Source organism: Mustela putorius, unplaced genomic scaffold (assembly GCF_011764305.1).
Source record: "Mustela putorius furo isolate JIRA1106 unplaced genomic scaffold, ASM1176430v1.1 tig00003932_pilon_pilon_pilon:0A:0A, whole genome shotgun sequence".
Classification (NCBI taxonomy): domain Eukaryota; kingdom Metazoa; phylum Chordata; class Mammalia; order Carnivora; family Mustelidae; genus Mustela; species Mustela putorius.
The window spans coordinates 761,844-770,566 of record NW_025422077.1 but is presented as its reverse complement, the minus strand read 5'-3'; the positions used below and the strand labels follow the sequence as shown (position 1 = coordinate 770,566).

Genomic DNA, 8,723 nt, shown 5'->3' with positions numbered 1-8,723 from the left:
GGAACTGGTTCTTCTCACTGAAGCAACAACAGTTGTTCATCCTCTCTGTCTACGTGAATCTTCCTAAATATGGCTAAGCTCTCACATTCCTACGTTTGAAGCATGTGTCAGATCCCCTGGCTGGGATCCGAGCCGTGGCCTCTCTTCAGCTTGTACTATCATCTTGTCATCCTGTTCTGGTATGAAAACATTCAGAATTAAGTAAAAAGAATTTTTCATTGATTAAATAATATATGCATTTTGACTTTTAGAGTGGCTTACTTTGTAAGACGAGAGATGCCAGAAGCAGCTATTGGAGCCTGGAGCCTTGAGTCTCACTTACTTTGCTTTCCAGGTAGAAGTCAAATCTGGACTCCCTTCCCCACCAACAAAAAGCGAGTATCTATAGCTAGATAATACAAGATGGCTGTGTTAGTTTACAGCTATCTGAAAACACTATATAAAGTGAGTCATAGAGAAATTGGCAAACTATCATTTGTGGTCCAGTTACCTGCTTTTGTAAATAAAGCTGTCCTAGATGACAGGCACACACATTAAGTTATGTATTTTCTATGGCAGTCTTTAGCTGCAATGGCAGAACTGAAGAGTTGCAACTGAGACCTCTGGCTGGCAAAACTTTGAATATTTACTGCCTGGTCCGTTAAGAAATCAAATGCTGACCTCTCTTAACAATGAACACTGATACATATTACTATTATTACTAATAGCAACAAAAGTCAATTTCTACAAGTCTAATTAAACTACTTGAAATATCCACCAAGTGGTGATGCGCTCTTTCTTTCTTTAGGAAATGAATACAGTTGACTTTGCATTAGCAAAATACCAAGTGTTTATTTCCACATACCCAACCTGAAGTTAAACCTTCTTATCAGTGTCTGCTTGTTAATCTCTATGATGACAATGAGAGCTTAAGCTTTCAATTTCATGCCCAGGTACTTAATGTTTACATGATTCTGCTTAATACTGATTACGGACAATAGAAAGCATGCTGACACATTAGTGCCTAGTTCTAAGATAAAGTTTTATATATTATTCATATTTAAATTGTGATATACCAAACAGATGTCACCTATAGTTACTTGGCTTAAATAAAAGAGCTACAAGTTAATGTTTCCAAGTTTTGAAATACATATCAGAACTGAAAACCAATCAGATCACTTGATCTAAGTTAATTAGAGAAATACATATTAGAAACTTTGGATTAGATGCAATTTGAAACCAGTAGTGGCCAAGCAAGAAATGATACCAAAAAAGATCTACCATACACCCATAGTACTGAAAAGTCATTCTCTGTAAAATAAAGAGCCATTGGGAGTTTTATTTTGTATAAAAGATAGTTGTGTAACTAACAGGTAGCAGAAACACAGTAGACTTAGGCCAGGTCCCAGCGAGAGAGAAGATGAACGCGACGCAGTGCAGCTCAGAGGGAGATTTATTTAGCTCTTGACACTGTGTTTGTGATCTGAGGAGACTTACTCTATACAACTATATCATTTGCTGATATTTCAGTGGTGATCTATCACCTTTTTAAGTGATATTTATTTGAAGAAGTCAAAATAATATTTTTTCCCCTTCGGGACATAAAATAACAAAGACCCTAACAGTAACCATCACTTATAGCTCCTAGTCTAAATACTTAAAGTATTCTTACATACTGTTTGAAAACAAAATCTGTCAAACACCCAAATGACCTATGATTTATAAGAATAGGTTTTCTAGTTTTATTTATTTTTATTTTTAATTTAAATTTTAAGTAGTGAACATACAGGGCAATGTTAGTTTCTAGAATAGAATTCAGTGATTCATCACTTACATACATCAATCAGTGCTCATCACAACAAGAAGTTCTTTAACGCCCACCACCCATCTAACCCACCCCCCATTCACACCCCTCCATCAACCCTCAGTTCATTCTTTATTGTTAAGACTCTCTTATGTCTTTCTTCCCCCTCTTTTTTTCTTTTCCCTTTTTCCATATGCTCATCTGCTTTCCTTCTCACATTTCATATATGAATGAGATTATATGGTATTTGTCTTTCTCTGACTTATTTCACTTAGTATAATACACTCTATCTCCATCCATGTCATGTTAATTTGTAAATACTGACCCACCCCCTGTAACCCAGGAATAAATCCCACTTGATTTTGGTGAAAAATTCTTCAGTTTGTTGGGTGGCTGCCTTCAGCTCAGGTCTTGATCTTGGAGTCCCGGGATCGAGTCCCGCTTTGGGGTCCCTGCTTGGCAGGGAGTCTGCTTCTTCCTCTGACCTCTCCCCTCTCGTAATCTCTCTCTCTCAAATAAATAAATAAAATCTTTAAAAAAATTCTTTTCATGTACTGCAGAATTCAATTTGCTAGTATTTTGTTGAGAATTTTTGCATCCACGTTCATCAGGAATATTAGTCTGTAATTCTTTTTAGTGGGGTCTTTGTCTGGTTGTGGAATCAAGATAATGCTGGCTTCATAGAATGAGTTTGGAAATTTTCCTCCCATTTCTATTTTTGGAACAGTTTAAGAAGAATAGTTATTAACTGTTCTATAAATGTCTGGTAGAGTTCCCCTGGGAAGCCACCTGACTCAAGACTTTTGTTTTTTTATAAACATACATTTTATCCCCAGGGGTACAGGTCTGTGAATCACCAGGTTTACACACTTCACAGCACTCACCAAAGCACAAGACTTTTGTTTTTTGAGAGATTTTTGATTACTGATTCAACTTCTTTGCTAGTTATGGGTATGTTCAAATTTTCTATTTCTTCCTGTTTCAGTTTTGGAAGTTTGTAAGTTTCTAGGAAGTTGTCCATTCTTTTAAAGAACCAGCTCTTAGTTTCATTAATCTGTTCTACTGTTTTGTTTTGCTTTTGTTTTTGTTTGGGATCTATATAATCTATTTCCACTCTAATCTTTATATTTTCCATATTCTGCTGGCTTTAGACTTTCTTTGCTATTTCTTTTCTAGCTTCTTTAGGTGTAAGGTTAGGTTTTATATTTGAGACTTCTCTTGCTTCTTGAAGTAGGCCTATATGGCAATATACTTCCCTCATAGAACTATCTTTGCTGCATCCAAAAGGTTGTGAGCTATCTTGCTTTTATTTTCATTTGCTTCCATGTATTTTTTTAATCCTTCTTTAATCTCCTGTTAGTCCTTTCAGAAGAATGTGTATTCTGCTGCTTTAGGATGAAATGTTCTATACCTGTTATACCTGTTATATATATATAACAGGTATAGAACATTTATATATATCTGTAAAGTCCATCAGGTCCAGTGTGTTATTCAAAGCCATTGTTTCCTTGTTTTTCTGCTCAGTTGTTTTTCTGATCTGTCCACTGCTGTAGGTGTTAAAGTCCCTTACTATTGTTGTATTATTACTGAGTTTCTTACGTTTATTATGAATCGATTTATATATTTGGGTCCTCCCAACGTGGGGGCATAAATATTTACAAATGTTAGATCTTCTTGATGGATAGATCTCTTAATTATCATATAAAACCCTTCTTCATTTCTTATTACAGTCTTCGTTTTAAAATCTAGTTTGTCTGACAAAAGTACAGCTACTTCATCTTCCTCTTGGTGTCCATTAGTATGACAGATGGTTCTCCATCCCCCACTTTCATCTTCAAGTGTCTTTAGGTCTAAAATGAGTCAGTCTCTTGAAGCAGCATATAAATGGATCTTGTTTTTGTTTTCTTTTTTTTTAATCTATTCTGATACCCTATATCTTTTGATTGGTGCATTTAGTCCATTTACATTCAGAGTGATTACCAAAAGATAAGAATTTAGTGCCATTTGTTACCTATAGAGTTGGTGTTCCTGGTGACATTCTCTGGTCCTTTCTAGTTTTTGTTGCTTTTTGTCTTTTTTTATTCCTCCACTCAGACAGTCCTCCTTAAAATTTCTTGCAGGACTGGTTTAGTGGTTACAAATTCCCATAGTTTCTGCTTGCCTGGGGAAACTAGCTCTCATTCTATTCCAAAATATAGCCTTGCTAGATAAGGAATTCTTGTCTGCATATTTTTCCCATTCAGCACATTTTTATCTCAATCACTGTACCAAGTTTTAAATCTCTAAATTTCAGGGACTCCTGTGCCTGGATCTGCACTGTTCCTGGAAGGGGAGGGTCTCACCACGTTTGCAGATTGTCCCAGGGAAGCAATGGCGTGACCACATGTTGGTTTACTGTTTATAGCATAAAGCCAGCACCAAGATTAGCTCTTCTCGGCTGGCTTCCCAGCTCCTATGCCTGGGACTGGTGCAGCACTTTGATGCCATCCCTTCTTTCAGCAACTCACAGGATTCTCAGGATTCTCAGACCATCTCTCCTGGGATTCCACCCCTCTTCACAACCTGAACACCTTTAAGCCAGGAACATCTCCCATGGTAGTGAACCTGAAAGTTCAGATTTTGAACTCTGCTGCTTCTAATATTTTGCAGTAGCCTCCATAAGTAGACTTCCTTCCCGCCACCGTATCTAAAGCTGTATCTCCCCCAAGAAAACTTCTGCACCGCCTACCTTCCAAAAGGTGGTCCTTTTTCTACTTGTAGACTTTGCAGTTTTTGTTCTCTCAGAGCTCTGATTTCTTGGATGTTCTGAGTAGTCTGAGAACGATCTAGCTGTGTTCAGGAAGGAGACAAGCTCAGGGTCCTCCTCCTCCTCCTAAGTTTCCTAGTTTGAGAAGGTTATTCATGAGTCATCTTGATCCTCTGATAAAATTCAAAAATTATCTCACCTAGAACCTTCATTCAGCATAAAATGGATCTACTGTAATTCTAGTCTGTTCTCATGACTTGACATATTGATAAATAATCAGAAAAAGTCTCCTCAGAAGAAAGAATCATCAGTATATTTTGACTAGAACTTCATTTATTTCTTAAGGTCTTACAGGACTGTATTTTGGAGGTTCTAACTTCTAAATTGGTATCCTACAGAAATAGTCTTACCATAGATCCATTTTCTCTGAGGCTTTTTTTTTTTTAAATGTTGCACACTCTTACTTTTTCTTTTAATTGTACTTTACTTTAGAAACAAATCAATTAATGAGAGAAATTTAAAGGAAGGATTTTCAGGATTTCTCAGGATATTCTTAAGATGTATCAAAGTATTCTCTAATAGATTACAGAGCTGTTTTTTGTATTTTAGGCAAAACTGATTGCTCAGGTTGACTAGTACTGCAAGCTTATGGGGACAGATGAAAAATGAACTGCTCTCTAATACATAATATTTTATTATGAACTTGAGCCAAAAAGAAATATCAAAACTAATGGTTCAAGGGGCACCTGGGTGGCTCAGTGGGTTAAAGCCTCTGCCTTCAGCTCAGGTCATGATCCCAGCGACCTGGGATAGAGCCCCACATCGGGCTCTCTGCTCAGCGGGGAGCCTGCTTCCTCCTCTCTCTCTGCCTGCCTATCTGCCTACTTGTGATCTGTCTGTCAAATAAATAAATAAAAATCTTAAAACAAAACAAAACAAACCCTAATGGTTCAAAAGTTAAAAATCAATAAGCTTTGCACATACACACACATATATATGTACTATATATGTAATATATAGTTATATACATATGAATGGAGCACTTGAATAAAAGATATATTAAGAAGAACATAAGTCACCCATATTTTTGGTCAAGTAGCACTAAAACAAAAGGAAAGAACAGGTTAACAAAGAGCAAATTAAAAAAAGAAACTGACAGGAAAATTTAGTAATGTATATCAAAAACCTTAATAATGTTAATATATACTAAAATCCTTAATAATTAATGATACCTTTAAGTTTTGTAATCCAGGAATGCTGCGGTTCTAAGAACAAACAGCAGTGTATGCAAGGATTCTCAATCCTCTTAAATTCTTCCTGTAAGACAAAGAATCACCAAATTCAGTGATTCAGTATTTGAATCATATAAAATTATGAATATATGTATGTATATATGTATACATGTGTACATATATTGTATAAATGCAATTTTTAAAAAGATTGTATTTATTTGAGAGAGAGAAAAAACACAAACAAGGAAGGGGGGCAGAAGGAGGGGGAGAAGCAGACTCCCACTGAGAAGGGAACCCAATGTGGACTCGATCTCAGGACCCTGGGATCATGACCTGAGCTGAGGGCAGATGCTTAACCAACTGAGCCACCCAGGTGCCTTGTATATATGTAATTTTTAAGAACTGTTTAAAAAAGATTAGGAAAATAGTAATCATTCAGAAAGTCTCAATAAACTCAATTTAACACTTTTATTTGGCTACTTAGTCAGTGCCCCTTATAACTAATACAAATGGAGTATATTACAATTTAATTTGGGGATGTTGTGACAAATTATTAATGGACGAGCCAGAGCAGTTATCTCTTAAAATTTCCCTACCTCCTAACCTTTCTCTGTCTTTTCAAGAATGAGTCTGTAATGTAGATAAGGAGAAACTTTGTATAAGGACAGACCCCTGAACAGACTTGGTTGGAGTAAAACTCCACGTAGTTCTGCAGCAAGCACAGGAACATTTCCAAACAATGTTCTTTCTGTGTGTCCAGTGAGTTTAACATACAAAGCTCCCCAGATGCTTCCTCTTTGAGGAAAAAAGAGCACGCACAGAACACATGGAGTCCTGCCATATATTTTAGCCATAACTGACAGTGCGTATACTCAAATGATTGAAGCCACTTACTGTTTTTGTACGCCACCTGTTACCATATATTTCATGTAATTAGTGCTTTAAATGAAACAACTCAAAAGCCCTTTTCTAACTTGCAAAGTGAAAGATCAAATAATTGTTAAGTTAGAGAGTTAGCATCAAATCAGGGTAATTAGGTATTACCTAATAATTGAGTCCCGGCATGGTGCACAAAAATTATCTACAGTCCATTATCTTTGGGACATACAATATATATGAGACTACAAAACCAATATTATAAATCTACTGAACTATAATCTCCCCCTTTCTCTACTATGCAGTTGCTTAAAGAAAATTAAGTCCTCAATTTTCTCTCTCATTTTCTTTTCAGACATTGAGGAAGTGTGATAAATATTCCATTTCATTTCCATGATGTGATCTTCAGAACCACAGCCCGACTGAAGGGGAAAATGACTTCATACCACTCATACTGGCTGTTTTCATAGATGTAAATCCTGGTAGTAGGCACTACTGATGGGCAAGTCACTGCCTGGAATTACCCCACTGTCATGCTTTGCTTAACCATCATGATATTTCAGACATTGGGAAATTTAATGAATCATTCCTATTTCTTGACTTCTCCTGAAAATCAAACAAATCTTTCAGTATGGATCTTCATTCCCATATAGCAACAAGCAGCTGGATGCCATTCCTATTGGCCACAATCTCTGCCATTTCTGTTACTTTATGTCCACTGCACCTCACTGATTCAAATAGCCTATAGGCATTGGAATTTTAGTCTCTTACGGTCAATTATCTACATTTTCTGGCATGGCTGCTTTTTCCCATGATTTGGCCCCTGGCACAATTAGAATAAAGCAATTACCTATTCTCCTACATCTATAATTGGCATTTCCTATTTGCTTCCTTATCAATTTTATATTGACTAACTAGATTCATGCAGCATGTGATGCTGAAGAGTACATAATGATAAGGTAAGAGACTAACATCTCATTTTATTGATGGTCAAAACAGAAATGCATCCTCAGTTTGAATTAGGAGATGCTTTCTGGCACCTTGCCTCTGGAGCCTGAAACTTTAACACCAATGTTGTCTGTATGTCTCTTGTTTGGTCCACAGAATGACTTGCCCCATGTAGGCAACCCCTTGGACAAAACTGTGATTCAGGGTTTTTGTTTTTGTTTTTTGAATCTTTAATTATAAGTACTGAATCCCTTCTAAACCTCTTTGATGCCAGACTTTAAATTGAAATATCATCATCATCATAAATTAAAATAATCAATTAAAATCCCATAGTAGGGGCGCCTGGGTGGCTCAGTGGGTTAAGCTGCTGCCTTCAGCTCAGGTCATGATCTCAGAGTCCTGGGATCGAGTCCCGCATCGGGCTCTCTGCTGAGCAGAGAGCCTGCTTCCCTCTCTCTCTCTCTGCCTGCCTCTCCATCTACTTGTGATTTCTCTCTGTCAAATAAATAAATAAAAAAATCTTTAAAAAAAAAATAAATAAAATAAAATCCCATAGTAGTTTCCTTTAAAGACACAATTTTTAGTTTTAGTTTTTTAAGTGTTATAGTGCTAAAAATGTCATTCATCTGAAGATGGTAAGCTTTCTATAAATATATGCAACATGTAAAAATAACAAGTGCCTAATTCCTTACCTCTATAAATTTGAATCCACCCCTATTCATTTTCCATTATTTCCTACAATGTTTGAGATAAAAAACAGGAGTAGCATTGAAAGATAATTGTTTAAAAGTGACCAAACCAAAGAACTGTGATGAGCTTCTCTATTCTATTCTCCTCAGCATATAATTTGTTTTATTATATGATATGATAATTAAATGCATTAAAACTCTGATCTTTGATCTACATCTTTTCATTTATCCCTTTAGTTTTCTTAGTTGTGCAAAAATGGGTTTTATTTCATTTTTTAATTTCTTTCTTGACAGATTATAATTCAAGCATGCTGCTGCCAGATGGAAATCATTTCAATAATATGAAATGAAAATCGAAAAGAAACAAAAATTCAAATTCCTAGAAGAATTATCAGGGAACATATATATGTTTCTTAAAAACAAATACAGCCATAAACACACACTCATAT

At 36.0% G+C, this 8,723-nt stretch overlaps 1 long non-coding RNA gene across 1 annotated transcript; it reads right to left on the bottom strand.

Annotated features, from left to right (window-relative positions):
• Nucleotides 1-266: 266 nt before the first annotated feature.
• On the bottom strand, nt 267-5,846 carry LOC123388981. Its single transcript, XR_006603502.1, has 3 exons — nt 5,762-5,846; nt 4,512-4,664; nt 267-388 (listed from the first exon to the last, which is right to left on the bottom strand). It is a non-coding gene; the product is annotated as an uncharacterized LOC123388981 (long non-coding RNA).
• Between the last annotated feature and the right edge of the window lie 2,877 nt (nt 5,847-8,723).